We start from the raw sequence: 26,925 nt of genomic DNA on the forward strand, positions 1-26,925 counted from the left end.
AAACTTTTATCTCAGCACATACTACACAAACAAGACAGAAGAGCAAGTGGAGACAGAGCAAGAGAGCCAGGAAGGACATTCTTAATGCATGAAGTCACTGGCTTGCAGAGGAAAGCACCTATGGAAACAAAGTTCTTGCACAGGCTGCTGCTACAAGGCTCTCCAAGGCCCCTAGGGAGATGCAGCAGAGAAAATGTCAAGCGTCTACCCAATGCTCTGCAGCCTCAAGCTCAAATATTTGTTTTCTATGAGGAAATGACTAAGGGCACAGGCACAATCTCACTAAGTGCATGATTAGGGAACCACGTGACTAGTTAAGTGCCCAGCATGATTCAGGGGTTCTCCAGTCTTGGCCACTCCTCTGATCAACACCTTTCAACAACAAACACCACCTGAGTCAGTAGTCTGAAATCCGGAGTCCTGTTTACTCTTGGTCTCTGGAGCCGAGCGCTGCACAGCGCCCCCTGCTGGCGACCATCCCTGGCCTCGCTTTATCTGGTTTAGGAGCCTGCTGCTCTGACCTACCTTGCGGGGAATGCGTAGACTTAGGGGTTCCTGTCTGACAAGAGCCTGTGTCTGCTCAGAAAGCCCGGCGCTGGGTGATAACATACCTTTCCTGCTCCGTCTGCGTCCCAGGGAGGAAATCCATCTGGGAGTGGTTGGGAGTATTATGAATTCCTACCGGAGAGCATCTGAGATGGAGGAATTCCAGAGTGGAGCAGGTGATGCGCGTGCCATGCCATCCCCAAGGAGCACATCAGCTCATGCCACTGAGGTGCTGCAGCACGGGGCTGCCCTCTGTCTCATCAGACGGAATGCAAGCAGAGAAAGGAGAGCCCCGCTCGCTCACCGTGGCTCCTGCTATTCCTGGGTCAGCCCGGGCTCCGGAGGTGACCTCAAGGTGAGGGAGGGGAACCCCCAGCTCCTCGGAGCTGCCTGGGCTGATGTTCAGGATGAACCCGCTTTTGGAGTGAGTCCCTCTGTCGGCAGGACTGGGGGTATCTGGGTGACAACCAGTTCTGTTCATCAGGGCGTGGGCCTAGAAACTGTGTTCAAGGCTCTTGAAGAAAAGCTAACAGTCAAGAGAGAGACGGAGGTAGGGGTGGGGTGTGACTTACAAAACCTAGATACCAGAAAGAATGAAATCAAGTTTGCCGACCTTGTAAGAGCTTGCTGCCAACAGGCAGCTTGTTGGCCAATCACTCGTCTGCAATTCCTGCTCCAGGGGGAAAAGTCTTTCACTCCACAGCTGAGAGGAAAAATAAGACTGACTTGCCCAAGCACCTTTGATTGAAAAAGAGAAAACAGTTACTCTCAGGTTGAACTAAATTATAAGTCATCCATGTTAAATCCTTGAAAACTCAGAGTGTGGAGAAAAAAAGATTATGTAGATGCTGGAGCTACACTTTGGCTGTGTCATAATTTTGCCTAGGGACTACTTGTCTCGCATGATAATTGACCTCACAAGCCTGGGTGGGTTTCTCTCCCTATGAAGTGCCTCAGTGCCCAGCCTACAAGCTGTCTTATAAAGTCTGATTTCCTGGGCAGATGTCCCAATTCTGTCCACCAACTGGGAGCTCTGTAAAGTCCCAGAGTCTGTGAGCCAGCAGAATTCCAGAAGGCAGATTCCTGCTATGCTTTTACGGATCAGGAAGTGACGGTCCTGAGACCTGAGACAATGCTTGTTTCTGCTCAGACATTGAGTCTAGTTCTCTCAGCCACTGCCTCTGCGCCCCCCCCCCCCCTTTTCCTTCTCTTTCCCCCTGCTCCGGCTTTTGACCCAGGACCTGCCAACACCCTTCCTTTCAAGCTTTCTGGTAATGGAAACCCTACTTGACTATTGAGGACGCACCTCTCCAGAAGCCCCAAATCTGTGGCATGAATTAAACAGAGAAACATTTCCTCCCATAAAGCAGGAGAACTGGAATCATACAGATGAGTCACACACTGAAGGTGGTAATAGAATCTTCTGTAAATCAAGGGCAGGAGGCAGGTAGAAACCTAGAAACAGCCCTTCCATGGTTTTGATGCAGGAGAGAGACTTGGTGTAGGGCTTTGGTTTTGCTGAGTACAGTTCTTTGGACTGGCATGGGGGTGTGGGCTTTGTTCTAGGAAGTGCGCCCTATTTGGCTAGTGGTTCTAGAACAGAGATTACAGAGAAAATGCATGCACACCCACACTCACTACACCCACTCTTATGCACTCATTCAAACACACTCTTTCACACACATGCGCTCACAGACACACACATGCACTCACACACACTTTCAAACACACTCATGCACACTCACACACTATACATACACCCACACATACACCCCCACTCACATATACTCACACTCATTCACACACATATTCACAAACATGCACTCACACACACTACCACACACACAAACTCACTACCCATACTCTCACATGTACTCACACCCTCATTTACACACCACACACATACTCACTCACTTCTGTGGTTGCCCTGGACCCCGGTATTTGTTCCCACTGACTGACTCAGCAGAAAATTTGGCTGATTTGCAAGACTCTGTTTTGAAAGTGGGTGTTGTCAAGAGCAAACACATTTTTTCAGGTTCAGGAAAACACCATTCAAGATGCCAGGGAAGGAGGAGAGAAAAGATCTTTTTTTTTTCTTGAGTAATAACTTTGTAAGTTGAGCTGAATTTCACCTATGAACCCTGATGGGAAGGATCTGCCTTGTTGGTTTACTTTGAGCATTGTGCCTGGCCGATGCCAGTTCTGGAAGACTCAGCCTACCCGGCTGGCAGCCATGATGTAACTTTTTGTTTACATGTTCAGAATATGCCATGACTGAGCAAGCAAGATTGGGAGGCAGCAGAAATAGTAGTTCGAGAGTCATAATAATAGCAGAAAACTTCAAAAAAGTAGTTGTTGATGGGTGTTTTATAACTTCTTGGAATAGTGGTGCCTGCTTCAAGGGATAGACAATCAGTAAATGTCAGCTTTGGGTAATGGACCAATTTAGGAAGTAACCAGAGAACCCTAGATCTGAATGAAGGAAGAAGTAAAGTTAATGCTTTCCTTAAAGGTTTCAATTTTTCATTAGATTTTAAAAATGCAGCTTAAATCCCAAAAGCGCAACATAGGAAATGATGTATTAAATAAATGTGATCAGTGGCCAGTTTAAACAATGACCACATGAATTTGCCACTATAGAACTATAGAGAGAATGAAATTGAGTTGCTCTGATTTAGGAAAAACAACTTTTTTTTTTGAAGGGGGGATTTGGCAGGGCCCACACCCAGCAATGTTCAGGGGTTACTCCTGCTTATATACTCAGGAATTATTCCTGACTGTCCTCTGGGACCACATGAGATGATGGGGATCAAATCTGGTTATCTGTGTAAGGCAAGCACCCTACTTGCTGCGCCATCTCTCCAGCCCCCGAAAAAAAAACTTGAAATAGCATTTAATTTTATTGGGAAATTTACTTCTATATGTAAATAGATAACAAAAGATTTAAAGAAAGAACTTTTAAAATACAGATTTCTATCATCACCAGTCCTTGTTTTATAATCCCCTCCATTATTTAAATTTTGCCAACGGGTTTGATGAACTTAATGTTACCAGAGGAACATTAATTTCTCTAGGTTTTTGATAAGATGCCTAGTTCCCTATTAGGAAAGAGAGGAGGGGTCACTGACATCACATCAGTGTTGGGAGTTTCAGAAGTTGGGTCATTGCTAAATCAGGTTTGGATTTTCACACTCAGAACAGGCCTGGATTTGTTATGTCACTTCTGTGGCTCCAAATAGTGAGAAACCTTGAAAGAGGTCATAGAGGTTAGAAATATTTGGTTCCTCGGGTGGGAAATGTAAGGGTATACTGGGGATATTGGTGGTGGGGAATGTGCATTGGTGGAGGGATGGGTGTTTGGTCATCGTGTGATTGTAACTCAAACTTGAAAGCTTGTAACTATATCTCATGGTAAATCAATAAAATTTTTTAAAAAAGGGAAATAAAGAAGAAATATTTGGTCCCTCAAATCCATTAAGTTGGACTACTCTTCAGAAATCAAAAGTGTAATGTCTATAAAATAACACCACTTGTTTATTTAACAAATTATCTTTTAGCCTGACATAGTCAAATGCTTTAGGTCAGAGAGATAACACAGGGGGTAAGATACTTGTCTTGCATGTGGCTGACCCAGTTGCAGCCCTGGCACTGCAAATGGTCTCCTGAGCACTGCCAGGAGTGATCCCTGAGTGGAGATCCAAGAATAAGTCCTGAGCGCAGCCACTTGTGGAGTCCTAAGTAAATAATAAATAAAAATCACAGTACATTGGTGGGGGAGAATATGGGAGAAGAAACCAGCATCTGACGTTTCTAAATTTCTATGGGTATTTTTCTTTCAAGAAATAAAATATTATCTATCTCCCCTAGAACTGGAATTGGGCTGAAAATTCACTCAGAGTACAAAGTGCTAAGCCTTTCTTATCCCAAACCTTGTTTGACAAGTGAGAAAGCCCCGATCTGACCAGGCACCCCAAATGAAAAAAACCAGCAAAGATGAGTCTCAAATGTTGGGGGTTTTAAATGCATGGTAGGGAAACAATGACGTTTGTGGGAAAATGATCACAATGCCCATATTTCTTATGTATTCAGTCTAGTCTTTTAAAATGGGAACTCTGCAAATGAATTTTCATCATGCAGAAACTAATTAGAGATAACCATTTTTAAATTTCCAAAGCTATTTTTGTAACTCAATCTAACCAGCAACCTGATTCAATTTGGAAAGCAAATTTTGTCTGGGATGAAACAATTGATGGGAAGACTTAGACCAATCAGGGCTTCATTTGAAGTTGGGAGAGGTCAAGATTCTGTTGTATGAAAGTTTCTTCAGGATCTTCAAGACTAATGCATGTAGTTCAGTTGCCGTGACAAAAAGGGGAAGTCAAGGGAGGGGTCTGACTGCAGGAAAAAAACTCAGTGTCATGTTAGTTTTGTCTCTGCTTCCCTAGAAAGCAGAGCCAAAAGCATGTGTGCTCCTTTGGGGGAGTAGCACCCCCAGGAGAGAAGCCACTGAATTGGGGACAGTTACTGAAAGTTTCAAGGAGCTGGCACCAGCTTGTATACAGGCATGAATGCATCTCACAATAGCCCGTTTGTGGGCATGAGAGAGCTTCTCCACCTTATTGCTTCTCCCATTGATCAAAGGCTTATCCAGTGGACAGTAATCCTTCTGATATGTGGTTTCTCGTAGCATGTTGACATTGTATGGTCTCAGAGATAAGCCTGCTAGAGAAACTCCAAGCCGGTGGCATTAATCTATGGAAGAACTCATGCATATCTAGTCTAGGAGGAGTGCTCAATGGAAAGTTATTCTTGCAGCTAGTTCTGTACTGCACTGTCCCTGCAGTGCTGGCCAGCAGAGCAGTGGGTGGAATGGAAAAGGGGGACGAGGATCTTAGAGATGTGAGAAGGAGTGAATCCTATGCATGATTTTGATGTAAATTTCTATCTGAATTTCTGTTGCAAAAAGGTTTATTCTTTTTTCTGTTCATGGAGAATAGTAGCAGTGGAAATTTGGCATTTGTGACTGATGTGTATTTCCCCAATATCTATTCTCATCCCATTAGAAAGATAGTCCTGTTTCTCCTAAGCTTCCTTGCAGATAGGTGTGATCATGTATGTGACTTAATTCTGACCAATGAGATGCAAGAGGAACTGAAATGTAACTCTAATAAGTCTTTAAATAACTATTTATTTATTGGCTTTTGGGGTCATACTCCTGGTTCTGCACTCAGGAATTAGTCCTGGCAGTGCTCAGGGGACCACATGGGATGCGGGGGATTGAACCCTGGTTGGCCGTGTGCAAGGCAAATGCCCTCCCGGCTGTGCTATTGTCCCTGCCCCTAATAAGTCTTTAAGTGGGAGGGACATGCTTTTCTTTGTCCTTTCCTTCTGCTGAGAAGCTGAATTTCAGAAATAATAAGTGGAGTATTCCCAGTTTGGACCATGAGAGGAGACTGGGAATGGAAGTTACTTGTGGCAAAACCCAAATCCTGAGGATCTTGAGTTCCTGTCACTGTGGTCAAATCATCTCTCAACTGCTTCTCCCCAAAAAAGGCCTGCACATTTGCTTTACTTAAACAATTGTACTTTTATTTGGTCAGACAGTTCTAAGTGCGATAGCACCTAAGCAGAAGGACAGAAATAGGAGAGCATACTGAGTATCCATTTGAAAAATGACTCTTTTGACTTGCCTGTGTCCCCCCCTCTTACCTTCTCAGAACACCTTCAACTCCTCTCCTGGTGATAAACAGTGCTGATCACTACCAAATGGGCCTGGACACATCCCATCTGCTCTCTATCCATCTCACAGAATGTTGCAAATTATCATCATGCCATTATGGCCATTTTCCAAAAAGGGTTGTCCCATCCCCAATCTTGCTCCACTTCCATCTACTCTCTAATTAGTGGCCAGATTGATTCTTCCCACATAAGTTCCCCTGGCACCCTCTGTTTAGACTCTTTCTATGGTGTTTTAGTTCTCTTATGATCTATTACGAATGACCACAAACATCACAACTTCAAATGCAATATTTCTGCCCTGGATTGTCAACATCAGGGAAGGAGTCGGCCTGGTAGTTCTCCATGGGGCTCTTTTATGTGCCTGAAATTATAAATTGGTGGGGGTTCTGGTCCTCTACATACCTGGTTCGACTCATGGATCTGCTTCTCAGATGATGCCTGGATGGCCACTGTGGCTGTAGGTGGGCCTGCAGTCCTGACCACATGGCCACCTATGTCTCCTAATGAGGCCAGTGCTTTATGCCTTTCTGTCTCTGTCCTTGAGATGGGGGTAAGCTAATCCTCTGACTTTCTGAGCACAATGAATAAACAGCCTCACCTCCCTCACCACAGGTAGTTTAGGAAGGCACCCTGGTTCCCTAATGTCTTCTTCACATGCCATCTCTGCCACCTCTGTATTGGGACCTGATTGAATTATCCAGTTTTTAGTGTTATTGCTTTGAGTCTAGTGTGGCTTACTTTACATGAACTAAGCAGTCAATATTTTTCCCCTCTTTCCCCTTATCCATCATCATCATCATCATCATCATCATCATCATCATCATCATCATCATCATTTGGCTTGGGGGCCAAACCCAGCAGAACTAAGGGCTTACGCCTGGTTCTGTACTCAGGGATCACTGCTACCAGGGATCTGAGAACCATATGGGGTATCAGGAATAAAACCCAAGTTAGCTGCTTATGAGGCAAGACTGTACTATCTCTCCAGTCTTCCCCTTTTACTTCTTTAGCTAAAAATCCCAAGTTCCCATTGTATTTAATTTCTTCCTTCCTTTCTTTTTTTCCCCCTGATAATATGCCAAAGCACTTCCAATAATTCTGTTATCTAACTGCATGTCACCAGCCAGAAGACATTTGGAAAATTGACAGCAATAATAAAAAGGCTGAGGCCCAGACTGCTTCTTGGCTGAAAGGTCATCATGTGTTAAGACAGACCCACTAGACTGTCTTGGGAGATATCCTCTATCTCTTTCATTTCTGGAGGGACAGAAACATAAGGAGAAACCCAGCTGGGAGCAAAGAACATTCCTTGGAGGGTCTATGAGGCTTTCCCTCTGAGCCTTCCTTATATGTTATGTGAAATTAGAATCTCTATATCAGAAAATGAGATTTTCTTCTATCTATATGTCACAATTTTATCACAGACATATATATGCATGTTTTTTCTATTTCACTGTCACTGTCACTGTCCTCCAATTGTTCATCAATTTGCTTGAGTGGGCCCAGTAATGTCTCCATTGTGAGACTTCTTGTTACTGTGTTTGGCATATCGAATACATCACAGGGAGCTTGCCAGGCTTTGCCCTGCGGGCGAGATACTCTTGGTAGCTTGCCAGGCTCTCCGAGAGGGGCAGAGTTGTCGAACCCGGCTCAGCCAGGCTGGCTGTGAGCAAGGCAAATGCTCTACGGCCATGCTATATATCTCTTGTCTCCTTCCCTCCCTCCCTCCCCCTCCCTCCCCCTCCCTCCTCCTCCCTTCTTCCTTCCTTCTTTCCTTCCTTCCTTCCTTCCTTCCTTCCTTCCTTCCTTCCTTCCTTCCTGCCTGCCTGCCTGCCTGCCTGCCTGCCTGCCTTCCTTCCTGCCTTCCTTCCTGCCTTCCTTCCTGCCTTCCTTCCTGCCTTCCTGCCTTCCTGCCTTCCTGCCCTCCTGCCTGCCTGCCTTCCTGCCTTTTTGCCTGCCTGCCTTCCTGCCTTCCTGCCTGCCTGCCTTCCTTCCTTCCTGCCTTCCTTCCTGCCTGCCTTCCTCCCTTCTTTTCTTCCCAACATTGTACACAAGGTTAGTCCCAGTTGCCTTGTTTTAATAAGCGACCTCACACGTATACCTGCCAGGGAAAGAGCAGAATGATTGCTTCCTCAGCAGACAGCATACATGTAGCATTATTCTGGGGTTCCATGTGTCGCCTTCCCTACAGCTAACTAGATTCAGGGGCAATTGGTGGGGCCGAGGGATTTGGATACTTCGCCTTCTTAATTGAGAACTGCATTATCCCAACAGTCGGCTCTCAGCCCAGATGGCGCCCCGATGTTCTGTGAATCTCTCTCAGCACTGCAAGCACATCTGCCAGTTGGATTTCAGCATTTGTTTCCTCTTTAATTATCCAGCCAGGCTCAGCCAGGGAATATTTCCCAGTCATATGCTGGCTGTGCCCAGACTTCCCCAGCCCTCTCCGCACCCCCCTGGGCAAGAGGAGAAGTAGGCATAGAGCCTGTTGCCAGGGCCAGCAGCTACAAAGGCCAGGTAGTCTGAGTGACCCTGTCTTCCCTTTGGTCTTCTCTGCTCTTCCCTCATGGTCTTCCCCCTGCTCTTCCTGCTCCTCCAATGTATACTCCTGTTGCCCAAAGGAGACACCTCAGGCAAATGTAGATTCAACCCCTTCTACTCTTCCTTCCTCTTCCTCTTCCCCTTCCCCTGGGTTTAATATCTACGTCCCCAGGGCAATGCTCAGTTGAGAATTCACAGGGCCTGACAATGTACCTTTGTGCCCTGGTCTCCTGCCTGATCCCATCATCATAATGCGTAACTTTTATTTGTTTGTTTTTGTATGAGGACCATACATGGCTGGGCTCAGGGGACCATATTCAGGGCCAGGGATCAAATGGAGTAGACTGTGTGCAAGGAATGCCATTGTACCCTCTCTCCTGCCCGAATAAGGTTTTCGTTTTTGTTCGTTTTGATTTATTTTGGGGCCCCACCTGATGATGCTCAGGGCTTACTCCTTGCTCTGCACTCAGGAATTACTCCTGGTGGGAATCAGGGGACCAAATAGAATGCTGGGGATTGAACGTGGGCAGCCTGTGTATGCAAGGCAAATACCCTACCCACTGTACTATCTCTCTGGTACCAATAATGAATAGTTTTTGAATGGTCACTAGAAGTCAGGTGCTTTAGGAATATGGATTTATTTAATTCTTATACAATTAGTCTGTGAGGTAAGGTGATTGTGTTACCCTCCTTTGACAAATGATTACAGTAAGGCACAGAGAGTTTCAGTCACTTGCCCAAAGGTCATACAGCTGATTAGCAGAGTGAGGATTTCAACTATGAGATTTGAGCCTGACAAAATCATGAGATTCAAACCAAATTATTAGATTTGAGTCAGCTTAAAAATGTACAGCATGGCAATAACCGAGAAAGAATCTTGACTCATGTGGCATATTTTCTTTTTATTTCCTTGTTTTCACTCTTCTTTTATTCAAGGTTTCTTTTTTCATGTAGTGACTATGCTGATGCAGTTTCAGATAGCTGAAGATGCGTGGGGATGGGGCCTTTACATTCGGTTGCTTTGCTGTGCCCCACTGTCTGAAGGAAGGCAGATATGCTCAGACCTGGGTTCTGGTCTTGCTTAAATCCTATAAAGGAATCATTCAGTATTTTTATAGTCCTTATGAAAATACTGTATAAATGTCTCTCCAAGAAAAGTTCTATGTTCAGGAATTTGAGAATCAACTGAAATCAAAAGGGAAAAATCATTGGAAGGGAGTGAGCGATCTGAGACTCTAAATTGATTCATGGAGAAATATAAATAAATAAATAATTAAAATATTCACAGACTCCTTCTTGTGTAGGAGGCATTGTATGTGGGAGAAAAGCATCATATTTTCATAACAGGGGAAATTCGTTTGCAAATGTGATTGGGGGTATCATGCTATGGGGTTTGGAGAGGCTTTCAAGCAAAAGTGAGTACCGAGGGCAGAAGGGTGATGGTGTTGGTCTTGAAGTAAGACTTGAATAATGCAAGAACAAGTTAAACTTAACCTTACCTAGTTCATATCTAGCTTTGACCCATGTGGTCACTGCCACAATTCTCCTGCTTTGGGTATAATCAGAGTAGATACCATGTCCACCACCTTGGCACTCTTACCTCTCACTAGAGTACATAGTACTTAACTGTTGTTCCAAATACATTGGCTAAAAAAGTAAATCGATGAGTGAACAGGGCAACTGGTCAAAATCACTTAGTCAAATCAGGGATATGAAACTTAAAGTGCAATTCATACCTCTCTCGCCTAATGCTGGTCTCTCACCCACTGGTCTTACAAGCTTCTCTGGCTCTTTATTGAATTATCTGGCTCTCTCGTCATGTCTTTCATTTAGTGTTGTCATGGAACAAGTGACCTTGCAGCTTCACCTACTATGTTAGTGTGTCAGCAACTACATTCGTACTGGGGGAGAAGAAACAGTGATTTCCCATTGTATGACTGAAACTCAATCATGGAAGTTTTGTAGCTGTATCTTACAGTGATTCAAAAAAAAAGTTAAATTAAAAAATAAAACAAAGAGTCAGGAAAGACTGGGGGGGCAGAAAGATAGTGGATAGGGCACTTGCTTTGCTGTCATCTTAGCCCAGATTCAATCCCCAGCATCCCATATGGTCCCCTGAGCGCAGAGCCAGGAGTAACCCACAAGCACTGCCAGGTGTGGCTCTAAAACAAAACAGTAAGACTAGTCTGGAGAGAGCTTATATCCTCTCCTTGATTGTCCATGTGAGGACAGACCCAGGGGTTGGCCATCTGCATTCAGAAGAGAGGCCTCTCAATTTTGCTCTCAACTCAGTTATTCTGGCACCTAAAACCTAAACTTCCAACCTCCAGCACTGAAAAAAATAAAATTCTTTTCTTTGTAAGCTAATAATAATAATAATAAAAACAAAACAGTGATTTCCTTTACTTGTGAGCATAAGTAAGATTTCTGTGTTTGCAAAAATCTTTGGGTCTCCATATTGGTTCCTGCTACTAAAACTTTTGGTGGGAAAAATAGAGTGATGGTGTGTACTCAAAGTTGGAACTGGCAAAGAGATGGCACAGAATCATTTCTATTCTGCTGCTCCCTCAGGTTGTCATTATCAGGTAAGAGGGTTGATGTGTTTCAACACTCTTTGGTTCAGCCCCTGCACTGTACCACAGGGTGCTGGGATGTCCCCATGTCCTTGATGTGGTCCCCATGAGATAGAGAGAAGCTCTTTGAAATGTTCAATATTCCATTGGAATGTATCCTCTAGTGAATGAAATTTTCCAGGAGCAAGTTTATTAGCTTTTCCTAAAACTTCCTCACTCCTTTTTTCAGTTCCACTTATTTTTATTAAGGGGGGGGAACCTATCAGGGTGTCAGTTTCCTCCCCCTCCATTCTCATGTGAAAAGAAAATGTGACATCATTTTCTGAGTCTTCAGCAACTGAATTGCACTCTGTTGAAGATTCTCAATTTGGGCTTTCTTCCCCTCTAGAGAAGTCAGTGTTCTCACTTTAACATGTCTCTCATTCTCTGACCTCACATTTCTTTAAGTTTTTTTTTTTCAATGAGAACTATTTTTTTTAATTTGTAGTTAAAATTCATGATTTAACCAGGATTTTGTTTCAAAAGACCTAATGAATACTTATATGTTTTAAAAGTTACAAATTTATGTGTTCACATCACTATTAACTTTCTATTCTGACTTTACTTCACAGTCTTGGAGAAAATCTCTTAGCAACTACTTCCCACAGCAAACTCTTCTAAGTCAGTGTGAAGCTTCTAATTTAATTAACACCTTTCCAATTTCCCAACAAGGGTAAATGAGAGAAACTAAATTTATGCCAGAAAGGAAGGAAATTAATTTTTCTCAATTGATAAGGGTGAAGGTCTTGCAAAAGTGGCAATTTAACAGTCATCATATCAGGGTTCAGGGAGAATCCTGAGTCAAGAAGTTAATAGGTTAGGGGGGTCATGAGTACTTGATAGGTTTCATAGTAACTCCAGAGACTTCAATGGTAATGACTTAGAGAAGACCCAATAGCAAAAATATTCCTTAAGAAACAAAAAGCAACTGGGATTTGAAAGGAGGGAATTATATCATCAGAAATGAAACTCAACATGGATCATTCAAATGTAAAGAACCTCCAGAGTTTGTCTCTCAGCGACTTCCAAAACTTTTGGTCAGAGTGTCACTAAAATATTGTTGAGATGAAGATGCCCAGAACTTTATTTTCTAGAAGCAAAGAATGGAGGTGGAACAGAGGCAAAAGTAAAGAGGGATGGGACCCAGAATTTAGGGGAGACTTAAAGTGAAACAAAACAGCAGAAAGAAAATTTCCCCTACCATTCTTCGTTCTTCTTGGGCTGCTCAAACAACCAAACTAACATCAGAGATAAGTCGAAGAAAAGAACAAATCTAAACGCATACATATGGAGACCCAAGATGTAGATTATAAAGCAAATGGGGCCAGACTGAGGGTGCTTATAGCCTGAGTGTAAGGATAGGATGGAAGGCCAGAGCCAAAGTAGAGCAGACAAGGCACTTGCCTTGCATGCATGTGGATCAGGTTCGAACCTTGGCATCTATGGGCCTCAGAGCCCCACCAAGAGTGATCCCTGAGCACAGAGAGTGGAATAAACCCTGAGCACCACAAAGTGTGACTACAAAAAAAAAAGAGAGAGAATAGGATATATATCTGAACTTGAAGGAAAGGAGAGGTCTCACGTAGTGAAGGTCAGATGCTCTGTAATCACCCCATTGTCTTGCTACCTTTCTTTCTCTGATAGAAAAGTTATTTTTGAAGATAACCCTAAATTCCATGGCTACCCTCAGTTCTCATACTTCTGGGGAATTAAAAGAACAGTAAAAGTTACCCATGAGCCACAATTGACCTCAGTTCAAGATAATCCACATGCCAAGATAAGTACTAGAAAAAACCTGTTCTGAACACTAGCTGGAGTCTCTTTCTCAAAAATAGATGCAGAGATGATTAAGATAAACTAGATCATGTCCAGTTATAATTAGGGGTTAATGCAAACACGTAGATTTTGGCCAAAATGTGCTGATTCAGGTGAAGGATGGCTGGAGAACAGCAGGCACATGTTTTGATCCCAGACCAGAGAGGAAAAACAAAGGATTGAGAGCACATACTATACATGTGGGGGCCCCAGATCAATCCCAGGCCCACGGAGTCCTCGAGACCTCCACGAGTGACCCTTGAGCACCAAGCTGGGAGCAGCCTTTGAGAACTTCTGGGTGTGAACCCCCCGCCAAATACAATAACCTTATCACGAGACGGGAAATGGTACAACCATACTATGGTAGCCTGGGCTCTATTATTCCAGAATGATTCTAAAATGTGTGAAAGCTTTTTCTTTTTCAAACATTTCAGTGGGACAAAGAAATAGTCCTTTTGTTGTACTTCTCTATTGGACTCCTAGGAAGCCACATACCAGCTTGATGACTACACTTTTCCAAAGATAGGGATAAACTTGAGATGATCCAGAAAGAGTGACACAAATGAAAAGAAAGAACGCAGATTGGAAAGAGGGCCCGGGGGTAAAGACTCAGAGCTACTTAACCTACAGAGGAAAGATCAAGTCTTGCAGAATTATTGCCTTCAAGCATCTGATGGACTTTTGGCAGGAAGATGCTGATAATAAGTTTCCTGAGCCCATGGATGTCAGAGGTGAAAATAATATAGACGAAATTAAGGACAAATCAATAAGTAAGCTCATCCAGGGTGTTTGATGCAATGTTTCATGGTACACTGGGGTCCTCTCCTGTCCTTTCCATCCTTCTGCTGCAAAGCCAGCATCTCTGCTTGAGGGTATCTCTGCATAGCTTTCTCAGTACCAGCCTGGCCAGCAGCCCTGTGTCTCAGCTGGGGGTGTGTCAGGGGGGGAATCTTACATTACAGGCGCCCCTGGAACTCCAGCAGCTATTAGCCCAGTGCCAGACTAGAGTCTGAACCCAATTAAAAGTTGTTCAATCAAAGAGCTATTTAAGGAGGAAATACTTAATGCCAGAAACAAAGATCAGGAGAGAGTTGTCTACTAAAATATTTAGGAGTACAATGTTTTGCTCATTCCATTTCATCCCTCCTACCATGGTCTTCGTTAAAATCTACTGGGCTCACAGCTATCCTGTGAAGTAGGTTTCAGTTCACCCACAGAGTGGGTGAATGCAAATTCAGGGCCTAATCCTGAGAGGAGGTAGATCTGGGATATGGGGCTGTGACCTTCAGATGGTCACATCAAGGAGAGACTTGGAAAAGACCACTCCCCCCTCCCCTTCTCTGAGCTCTTCTTGCCTCCTAGTGCAGGGTTTTATCTATATCCTAATTCTTCCATAGACATGTTCTTGGTCTCATGTTCTTGGTCTCTTTTCTCACTGTTTTAAAAAAAGTATTCATGTATTTAACTCTACTCCTATTGGTTTGCAGTCCACTCTTGGACTAGCATGTAAATAAAGAGCATCACCTATTTGGGGATAATAGCAGTTCAGTTATTCAGTTTCCCTGACTGCCATGTGTTGGCTCACCTTGGCCCATATGGAATGAACCATTCTTTAGGACTCTCTGTCTTGGGAGCTGCACAGCTTCCTGGCAGGATAGGAACAAAGTGTCCTTATGTCATTCATCAGCTCTACTTGGGAGAAGTTTAGGGAGACCCACAGGGAATGCTAGCAATGGGCCTCTTTGCCCTTGGAGAACTTTTAGGGAGTTCCACTGCTCCAAACCATAGGCGCAAATTATACAAATCTGGCAGAGATGGGGGGAAATCATCTAGAGCAGTTTTCTCAACCTCTTTCCTCCCCTGACCCCCTTTCTATCTCCCTCCCTCACTGGCTGGTCCCCTGGTTTTCAAGCTATGGATTCCCATTTATTTGATTTTTATCTGTGACCCCCTTGGAAATATGGAGTCCCACTGGGGACCCATTTGATCCCCAGCTGATAAATGTTGATCTAACTCTTGCTTCTCAGTTGGGGCAGAACACAACTCACCCATTGCAGAAACCTGACGTCTCTCTATGTAATCAATGCTCTCTTCAATCCTACCATCCTATCCATTCACGTTTGCAAACCACGTTCCTCTCCAAGGCCTTTGAACTGTGTTTACTTTGAGACCCATTAGAACACCACAGTGGTTTCCCATGATGCCTCTTGCCCCTTTGCCAAAATTATGCAAATTAAGTGTAACCCCAATCTTCACTGGATTGCTTGTGATTGAAAAGTAATTGAGTTGTAATATGCTAATCCTTATGCTAATATTTGTCCCCAAAGATAGAGAGCCCTGAAAATGCTAATGCAAGAGGTCTTCCAGGAAAGAGGATTAGGAGCTGGGGGGTTGTGGGAAGAGGAGAGAGGTAAGGAGCCCAACTGGGGGGTTGTGGAATCTGGAAACAGAGCGTTTTGTTGGTTATGTTGGATTTTTCAGATTGTCTGCAGTGATGAAGTGTTCCTTTGAGAAGCAGGGACAAATTAAATCCAACACAGAGGGCCTCAAAGATGAGGCTCTCCCCCAGGGTTATGATGGAAGTTCATTATATGTGTCTTTGGTTTTATAATTGATTTGTAGAATGTACTTTAAAGAATGACTTAGCTTGTGGGTGGAAACTTTAAAAAAAGATCTTCAACCTGTCTGTACCTGGGATGAACTTCTCTGTTCCAGGCTAAGAAAATGCTGATTTGGGGGAGCTTCCTGTAACCATACTGATAAGATGCCATCATGTGTGTGTGTGCCCCCCTGTGTTGCTTGAGCATGAAGCAATGTAACAATGAGTTTGTGGTAATGCCCCATAAAAACAGGCTCTTGGATCCCTGAGCTTGATCTAAGCTTTCAGGTACTTGCCTAGCCTAGACTCAAGGGGGTTTAATCAGTCAGTATCATAAATATCAATTTGTTTTCCCATCATGGATTGTCTTAGTTAAGTGAAGAACCTGGTTACAACAACAAAGACAGAGAGGACTTACCAAAACACCTGGAGTAAGTGAAGATGGGGAGATGGGTTAAGGCTGCAGCTTTCTCAGAGAGGAATGCTGAATGCAGGAAAATTGCCGGTCCTGAGGGATCCAGGAACCTTGTAGCATCAGGTCCTAGCATCTGAGAGAGCTGTGGTTCTCTGGTCTCTGGGACTGAGAGAGAAGAGAAAAAATATATATACTTCAATCTAGTGGAAGAGGTCAGTGTGACTAATGATTTGGAAACTGTAAAAACCATTTCAAGTCCATGTTTTTATTTCTTCCATAAAATGTTATTCTAAGCTACATGTCAATTATCATCTCTGTCCAGTACTTCTAGTTTCTCTGAAGGAGAAGAAGAGTAAGTATGACTTATGCTCTGTTCTCTGGCTACAAGAGAAGGGCTTTGGCTGTGACCTCAGAGAATGAATTTGCTGCAAGTAGTTTGGGCCCCAGGTTTTCATAGCCCAGATTGCTGGCTCAGGGTGAGGGAGAGAGAGGGTAATGCCCAGGACGGTGGCTGCTTGGGTCTTTGCTTTTGGAAAGGTGCCCAGGAAGGACAGGAAACTCCTGGGAAATTTTTGGAAAGAAATAAAGATGATGATACTTCAAAGTTTTGCTTCTACAGTCCTCTAGGTGAGGGCAGCCTCAGGCCAGTTCCAGCTCTTCATTAAATGCTCCCCACCTGGGATTCCAACTGGGATGCTCTGAACTCCTCCTAAAAGTGCTTTTGCTTACCTTGTCACCCTTGTCTTTTTCTCTTGAAACCTTTCTCAGAGATGTTAAATTTTCCTTAGCTTATTTTCTTCTCCTCCATGACCAGAAATACATACATTATTATCATCTTCAACATACCACAGAGGTCAAAGTTTCTAGCTAGCGGGATTTGAATGTCATCAATGAAGATAGCAGCCTATTAGAGAACAATGTAAGAAATCTGGACCATTTTTAAGGAGTACTCCTGCTGATGTCTCACTTTCTGGTTTTCAGTTTCTTGGTTTCATCTGGTCATGGAGAATGACATTTATTTGTACAAATGTGTAGAAAGCGGGGCAAAAATGTTGAAGACCTCTTAAAGATCCTAATTGGTTTGAGGCTAGGTCTCCACTTTCTACTGTGGGAATTGGGTCTAAAGGCTGTAAAGGAAAATTTCCCAACAAATGCAAGTCTTGTGCCATATTGCTCAGAGCACTTCCCAGGAAAGGTTGCCAGGATGCCTTTCAACAAAAGTAATGAACCACTCCTGCTGGAGGAAAGAGGCGTTTGTTGATCACACGTCTTTTGAATTAGTTACAGACACAGATGTTCTTACATTTTTTCCCCCCTGATGTCCTCTTCCTTTTCTAATCAAAGGTACACAGTACAAGAATCCAGAGGCACATTTCCCTAGCCATCAGACATGATTTATTCCTATTTTCTATACTACTGTTTCAATTTTTGTCTTGAAAAATATCACAAGCCTCCCCCCACTCATCACCTCACCCCCCCACCCCACTCCCCACCAGCAAATTACTTAAATAATTGCAGTCTAAGAAGTTCCCTTGTTTTCACACAAACAATAAGCTATAGATAGGCCAAGGGCTTTCAGTGTTAAACATGATATGTGTGTCCATTTCATTCAGGAATCTTGGTATAAATGGTAGGGATGGCGAAATGAGACAGGGTCAGATTAGAACCGGATGTGAAGAGGGATGTCAGGAGTAGGGTCGTGATAATCACCTCACTGACCGGAAGGAAATCATCTCTTCATCCTGCTCTGCCCTGGTCCCTGTTTATTCTCCCTGCACACTTGATACCCGCCCCCCCCCCCCCCAAAAAAAAGAACCAGCTATGCCTTTGGTTAAGAAGACATAAAAAAAAAGTCTCTGCCTTTAACCTAGGTCTTTAACCTAGGAGATCCCTGCATCCTTCCTGCCCGCCTTCCCTTCTTTCTACTCATTTAAATGAAATATCTCCTGAATTCTGCTCTTAAATGTTTTCTGCTCCCAAATTTGACTGTCGAAAACATGAACCTGAGTTCACGGTGGCAGAACCCCATCCCTCTGTCAACAACAAGCTCTTTGAAGCTGCATGAGCCTTCTCTGGGCCTTAGTTTGCTCACCTATTATGGAAACATCCCAAATGCCCAACTACAGATGAATGGATCAAGAAGTTGTGGTTTACATATGCACACACAATGAAATATTCTGCAGCTCTAAGAACAGAATCAGAATAATTACCATAATTTCAGTTACCAGTGAACATCCATCACAATGCAGTTACATTTTTTTCTTGTGATGAGGATTTTAAAGATTTACTCTCTTAGCAACTTCCAAATATATATAATAGCAATGTGGATGAAGCTAAAGGATAACATGCTGAGAGAAGTCTGATGGAAGGAAAGGGACAGATACTGAATGATATCTCTCATAGGTGGGACTTAAAGATACACAGCAAGGCAGCAACAAAAATGCAAAGGCAACATAATGGGAGAACTGATCCACACAGTTGAGTTAGGGGGATGGGCGGGAGGGGGTTGGTGTCCTTGGGGACAATTAGGGGCAGGAGACTGGTAACAGGTGTGGTGTTAGAATTATGTTCATGAGAAAACATTATTAATAGCATTGTTAACCGCCTCCACCACCCCCTGCCCTGCCCCAATAAAGTAAGTAGCAGAAGTACTTGCGTGGCTGCCCCTCGCCCTGCCCCATGCTCTAACCCCCCCAGCTGAGGACTGTGTATCTAAGCAGATCCCCTGTGGGGTGACATGTGGATGTCTTTGGCTGTCAGATGCCCTCTAACTCCCTCTTCCATACATACAAGCTCTCAGTTTCAGAATGGACTATTTTAAGCTTCCTGTTTTTTGACTGGAATGGTCTGACTTTTGCTTCCAGGTCCAGCTTGAATGCTGTCTTCCCTCTGTTCGTTCTTGCACACAGGGGTTTGGGCAGAGGCTTAGCTGTCTCAGAATCAATTTCATTCTGCAGGCATGCCTGGAGCGCTTCGCAGCTACCCCTATTACACACGAGTCTTTGGCAAATGGTTAGTTTTGAATTCATGCCAGAGGGAGGCACATAGGCTCACAGGCAGGCACCATGACCTCTGAGAAGCGCTATTGTGGTCCTGGGATTTGAGGATAGTCTTACCCGAGAAATACTACGATCTTTAGTTCCCCTATTTTATTGAGATAGCTGATATATAACTCTAAATTTCAGAGATCTAATATAGTGATTGAACATACTGTGGAATAATTACCATAATTTCAGTTACCAGTGAACATCCATCACAATGCAGTTATATTTTTTTCTTGTGATGAGAATTTTAAAAATTTACTCTCTTAGCAACTTCCAAATGTATAACACAGTATTACCAATGATATTCTCCATAGTCTAGTTCATGATCCCCAAATTTAAGTTATCTTCTAACTAAAAGTTGGTAACTTTACTTTGTTTGCTTTGGAGCCAGACTCAGTGGTGCTCAGGGATTAGTCCTAGTTCTGTGCTCAGGGATCTCTCCTGGTAGAATAGGATGACAATATGAGGTGACTGAACCCAGGTCAGCTTTGTAAAAGGCAAGTGCCCTACCCATTGTACAATTAATCTGCCCCCAAAAGTTGGTAACTTTTTGACCAGCTTCAACCACTGATCTGAGTTTCATTTCTCTGAGTTCTGTTTCTCTGAGTTGTTTTTTTAAATTCTAAAGATGGTGCAATCATGTAGCATTTATCTTCCTCTGGTTTATCATAGCCTAATGCCCTTGAGGTTTTAAACATCAGGATCTGCTTTCTCATGGCTAAATAATAGACAACAAGCATCTATAACCTGTCTGGTCCACAAATGGACATTTAGATTTTTTCCTTATTTCGGTGATTGTTAATACTGCTGTAAGGAATATGAACTATTGGATATTCCATTTTCACTTCCTTCCAACATAGATCCCAACATGCATCACCAGAACCTGTGGTAGATGGATTTTCAGTGATACAAAAACTTCCACCCTGTTTCAGATTCCCAGCAACCATACATGCCAGTTCCCCTTCTCTTCAGCAGCCCTGTTCCCTGTCATTCCCTATCAAGACAGATAAAACAGATCAGACGCATCTCATTGTGGGGGAACTGCTGAATTCTTCACCGGCAGACTGACATCAAGGCGTCTGCACCCACAGTCCAGAGAAGTGGCTGAGTCAAAGCCTTGTACCTCAGGCTCTGTCCTCAGGATCACATGCCTCTTGCTGGTTTCTTCTCTTGCGCAATTGTTCTGCCACAGACCCTGCCTTGAAGATGATCGAGTTCAGAGTCACATGTCAGGGCCCAGCAGAGCTACAGAGTTCTCCAGAAGTACATGGTGCATAGCCGACTGACCAACCCACTGGCCACTTGCTTTGTGTTTACCTCATGATCCTGAGCTTGAGCAAGAGCTCAAAGGGGTGGAGTCGGGGAGGGGAGGGCGAGAGGTGGTATGGCCAAGGCCTTAAGCTCAAGCCCAAACTGCATGGCCCCTAGATGGTCCTGTAATCACTTGTTCTGAGTACAGACCCACTAAGACCATATGAAAGATACCAGGCTAAGGATCACCAGGAGTGATCCACAGGCCCCTGTACACAAACAAATAACTAAGTATAAGACCATATTCTAGAATAGGCAGGGGCTTGCTCAAAGAGCTTTGTGAGCTGGAGAGATAACATAGGAGTAAACTTATGTTATCTTGCCTTGCAGTCCTGTCAGGACTGATCCCTGAGCATAGAACCAGGAGAAAGCCCTGAATACAGCTGGATGTGGCCCCAAACCACAACAAAAATATAATGCAGATTTAAGAATCTACATTTAAGTACAGCGTTTGGTTTAAGAAAAAGCAAATCAGGGATTTGAGAGAGATAATTCAGGAGGGCTGGAGCGATAGCACAGCAGTAGGGCGTTTGCCTTGCGTGCAGCCAGCCGGGCTGAGCCGGGTTCGATTCTCCACCCCTCTCAGAGAACCCAGCTAGCTACCGAGAGAGAGTATCTCGCTCTCACGGAAAGGCCTGGCAAGCTCCCCCTGATGTATTCAATATGCCAAACACAGTAACAGAAGTCTCACAATGGAGATGTTACTGGGCCCACAGGAGCAAATTGATGAACAACAGGAGGACAGTGCACAGTACAGAGCTAATTCAGGAGGTAAAGTACTCCCTTGCAAATGGGTAACTTTTGTTCTATCCCCAACATCACATATGGTCCCTTGAGCCTTCCAGGGGTGACTCCTGAACGCAAGCCAGGAGTAAGTCCTAAGTACAACAACAACAAAAGATTTGTCACACTGCATCTCCTACAAGGGATGGAGCCTGCATGGAGCCCCTGGGTCTGGACACTGAATGTTGGTGGCATCATTCTTAGGGACCGTGTTTGACAGAGCATGTGCTGGGGTTGGGACTTGTCTGCCCCCTACCCTGCCCCCTATCCTAAAGCCACCGCGGGCCTGGGCATTCCTGGAAGCAGCTACAGGGTTGTTTATGAGTGGACCCACCTGGAGATGCAGAGATGGGTAGGGCACCAAGAACAACTGGGTGTCCTGCAGACAGATCTTGCAGCCTGAGGCAGGAAGGCCCACCCCTAGGGCCCAGCACAGGAGCGGGAAGGGAGGGATTTCACAGAAGCCATTTGGGGGGGTCTCTGCTCCCACATTTGACCTGCTCCTTCTTCCTTTTAGGACCGTCCCAGACTCCCAGAGCTGGCACCACTCACCTGGAGCTTGTCTGGTTGTCCGAGCAACCCCCAGCATCACCCTGAGAGCAGCAGTGGAGAGATACTCCTGCTCTATATGCAGGAGCGCTGTGTCTGCTCTCCAGAGAGGCCCTTAAGCAATTTGTAAATAGACTGTCCCCCATTGATCTATCAGGGCAAGGAAGCCAAAGGAATCACCTCCAAGCTCTTCTCTCTGCCACTCTCTCTGCATAATTCAGAGTGACTCCTGGGCTGGGAAAGATCCCAGGAGCTACATCTCCCTCCAGAGCCAAGGCTCTTCTGCCTCCCCCCCACCCCATCTGCACCCTGAAATTAGATCTGTGGGAGAAGAGGGAGAGAGGTACTTCCTCACAATCAGTTCCAATGAACCTGCATGAAACTGACCTTGCGTGAAGTGGACTTTGCTCAAGTGGCTTACTGTGGCAAGTGGCACTTTTCTGTTTCAGCTTCATGCACTGAACTTGCCTCCAGGTCCCAAATAAGAGGAATCATTTCCCCGGGACAGATGCTAAGGACAAGTGCTGGGGACAGGGTGGGAAGGCAGGCCTTTAACATTCTTCCCCAGGAGCGGGAAGAGGTGCCTTCCAGGGGTGCCTTCCATGCCCAGGCTGGAGCAGTCATGGGAGGACCTGTAGACAGGAGGGGACCCACAGACTTTCCCTGGAACCCCAGTGGCTGAGCTGAGACAAGGGGAGTAAGGCAACAAGGAGGAAATTATAACTACTTCCTGTTACTGGGCTCAACTCTTCGTGTTCTTTGCTTGATTGTTATCCAGTGTACTGATGCTGTAACTGTGGAGTGTCAGGTCACCAAGATACTGACCCTGTAGCTGTGGAGAGTGAGTCCACCAAGATTTTTGGCACCAGAGTGCCTGTTGCTCCTGGAAGCATCAGGGCTTTGGCACCCCCAAACGTTCCTTTGGAGAGATGGACAAGTCAAGGCTGCTACCAGGCTGATGTGCCCAAGAGAGGCTCAAAGCAGGTGTCTGCTCACTGGGCACTCTGACCCTCTGCATTGGTGGTTTAAGTCCACAGCATAGAGGGGTGACAATTCCACAGGCACCCAGCTTTGATCTGGAGAAAAGGACTAAAGTTCATGAGAGCTGGGATTTGTTTTCCCATCCCATCCCCTTCATTCCCTCTTTAGACCCTTTGGGTCTGAAGTCTGTAGGCCCAGCTATGGGTTCTTGGGAAAGGGGTACATGCCTGTGTCTGTCTTAGACACCCACATACCCCTGCCCCTACAACACGCTCTCAGGAACAATTCACTTTTCAGTTCTCTTAAATATTCCGTTGTCTTTTCAGTACTGAGCATTGGAAAATAGCACACATTTTCCCCCCGCTGAGCCTCCAGACTGTTTCAGTTCCCAAACACACAGAGACACACAGGACACATAAAAATGCATGTATGCACACACACACACACACACAGATTTCTATACATGCACACATGGATGCATGCACATGCACACACATGCCCTCAGAAAGCTTTGTGCCCGGGCCCCATCCCTGCTTCCAGCTTCATGGTCTTAGAGGTGAACATTAGGGTTGTGGAATATTTTAATCATTCCTCCTGGGTTGTTTCCTTGCTGCTGGCCCCAAAGCATGTCATTTTATTTGACAGCTCTCCAGAAAGTAGGCAAGACGAGGGGACAAGCAAGAACACTCAGAGTCAGAACCTTCTCTCCAAAGCTCTTGGTTTATTTAGTGAGTTGGTGAGTTTGTTTACAGTGCTAGGGATCAAACCCAAGGCTTCATGATGCAAGGCCAATGCTCTGATCCATACTCCCAGTTCTACTTTCCAAATTTCGTATAAAAACAAACATTTGGTCACAGAGGATTTTGAAGGTATCAGCACTGATGGATTGCGTGTAGATTTCAGGCAAAGAGTGCCTCATAGTAGTCCGGAAAAGGAGTATGTGTTTACATCTTCAGTTTTCCTTCATTGGATCACTGGGAGCAAAGACACTCCAGAGGAAAACTGCTGCTGAAACACTTCCTTCTCTCACCACTGTCTGATGCATATCATGGCTGTGCACATAGAACACACAGCCTCTTAATACACTCAGAGTTCTTGGGATGAGCTTCATATGACCCAGAGTATATTTAACTTCTGGCAGAGTCTCCTGCGTCCATGCCTGGCTGTCCTCACTGGGGCCTCTTGGAGGAGGGTGGGTTGAATTTCCTTCCCCACCCTGAGCAGAGCCCTGGCAGCTGAAGATCTCCGGTTCCAGCCACAGCCATGCTTAAGACCACTCTACACACATTCGGAATGAGTCTCACACATGAAGAAACCGGCAGAGGAACCCAGGTGTGCGGAACCAGGGAAATAGATCTCCAAGCTTGCTTGGATTGGGACTAGGCCTTCTCCACCCAGTTCCCCCATCTTCCAGTATGTAGGCGTTACACCCACCAACTGCCCCTGGAGCTATGTAATCCCAGAGACTATAAAACACAGCTCCTGGAAGCTGGGACATCTTATCTATTTCTTCCTCTGGAGAACCTGGCAGGCTACCAAAAGTATCCTGCCCACATGGCAGAGTCTGGCAAACTCCCCGTAGCGTATTCAATATGCCAAAAACCAGTAACAATGATGAGTCTCATTCTCCTGACCCTAAAGAGCCTCAAATGTGGCATTTTCTAAAATCTCAGGGCTAGGACGAAGGAGATGGTTCTGGTGCCTGCTCGAGGAAATCGATGAACAACAGGATGACAGTGAAACAGTGATATTTAATTTCCATTTCCACTCTGAAAATTATAGCTAATCTTAAATATTTTTATAGTGGCCATTTTCAGCTATGACTGGCTCCATGCTGTGCAGGGGAGTGGGGTGGGGGTAGAGGTTGGGGGTGGGGCAGGGCTCTGCTCCATTGTGTGGGGTGGCCATGGAGTCCTTCAGGACTCAATTCAATCACTAGAACTATCACCCCAGTTTCTTGGTAAAACTTTTCATAAGCAATTTTTCTCCCCTTATTTCACTGTGTACCAGGCTCTGTGACAATCACTTTTTTGGGTATTTTTTGGTTCATTTTTGTCAACATTATCACCAGTTTTTAGTAAGAAACACTAAGGTCTCTCAATTCTCTTGCTTATGATTACATAGGAAATAGTGCTGTGAAGATTTGTGGCCAAATTTGTGGCCTCACTGAGCTGATGCCCCATGTGTACTTTTAAAAGTCTATAAACACAATGTTGTCTGAAAGTAGACTTTTGAACCAGCAAGACTTGGTCCCGGAGTTTCCAGGATTGGGGAAGTCATGGCAGGAGTGGTGATGAGCTGCTTCTAAACACACAGTCATGTTTAGAAGCACCCCCTGCTTCTCTCCTGGCAACTTGACTTGGCACACCTCCTGCATTTCATTGTTTCTGAGGTCACTGAAGTTCAGGAGACAGGTTTGATTAAGCTCAGAGTCAGGGGCCGTAGAGATAATACAGTGGGTAAGTGCTTGCTTTGTAAGCAGGCAATCTAGGTTTGATCCCCAACTCACTAGTGATCTCTGAGTGATATCTGAAATGCAGAGCCAGGAGTAAACTCTGAGCATCCCCATGTGGCCCCTAAACAAACAAAAAACAAACAAATCCAAACAAAAATAGACTTACCACTTCCTTTTTAATAGAAGATACTGAGCTACAACTAGTGCAAGTCTTTCTTCAGGTTACTAATTCACTGTCTCTTGGTGTTGCAAATGTCTTCCAGACATTGAGCTTTAGAACAATTTTAAGGAAGAGGAACTTAAGCTTATTTTGTCCATCTCAAGAGGCCAAAATCCTGAGAATTCCTAAACCAAGGTTTGGAACAACCTGGACAGCTAAAGACAAGAAAAATGAAGAGTCATTTTCTGTTTACTATTTTGATTTCTTGTAAGAGCGAAATGTCTCATTTTCTTGCTCCCCGAAGCTCTCCTCTCCTGTCTATTTGAGAGAAGACCCTGCTGCCTTTTCATTACTAGATAAAACAGTCATTGCAGGCTTCAAGTCCTCCCTCTGCAGACCAGACAGCATGTTTTTTCCAGCTATCAAAGAGGAATAGCTTGGGCAGCCAATTCTAACCTGAGCAAGGGAACAGATAAATGCAAGCACCACTCCACCTACTAATTGCCAGCCTTTCCTTGAAATATTTTTGATGTCAGGATCACCAGTGACTGACTGAATCAGGCTTCAAGACTCACTAATGGATTGGTTAAACCAGCTCACATGAGTATTGCTGGCATTGAAGTGGTGCTGTAGGAGACCACTTGATCGCCAAAGGAGAAATGCTCTGACAAGTGTGACTCTAAGATGAGCTGTAAAATCTTTCCTACATCTTGCCCGAGAGACGGTTTGTAGTCTTGCATGTAGCCAACCCCGGTTTAAGCCCCACCACCACATGTTTCAATTCCCACCACTACATTTCCCCCCCCATTTTATTTCACTGTGTTCCAGGCTCTATTATAATCACTTTATGGGTGTTTATTGGTTAATTTTTATCATCCTTATCACCGTGTTTTAATAAGAAACACTGAAGTCTCTTGCAAGTGGATTGCATGTGATTACATAGGATGTGGAAATGTGAAGATGTGTGGGCTCTGCGTAATCTCCAGCCTCTTGGGACCTTGCATTGAACCACCAATCCAATTGGCCAAGAATCATGGAGACAACCCATGGGCCTCCTGAGAACTGCTTGGGGAAGTCTCTCACTCTGCCTTCCACCCCACCCCACCCCACCACCCCAAATCCTTTTCCCTTCTATCTTTTTAAGGAAAGATTTGCTGTTTCAGATAACTTGATAGTTACTTCCAAAAGCCTGATGGGACTCAAGTAAGACTAAAATGCATTCTCAGAAATAGCTTTGGCCATACCGATACGTTGCTAGTGCCACAGGCTATCGTTATGCTCAAAGTATTTTTTCTCAATGTCTTTTTTATACAAATATATTAGAGTGATAATATTCTGATATTTAGAAAGTAGTCCTAGTAACTTAATTATAATA

Source organism: Sorex fumeus, unplaced genomic scaffold (genome assembly GCF_029834395.1).
Source record: "Sorex fumeus unplaced genomic scaffold, SorFum_2.1 ptg000008l, whole genome shotgun sequence".
In the NCBI taxonomy this organism is placed as follows: domain Eukaryota; kingdom Metazoa; phylum Chordata; class Mammalia; order Eulipotyphla; family Soricidae; genus Sorex; species Sorex fumeus.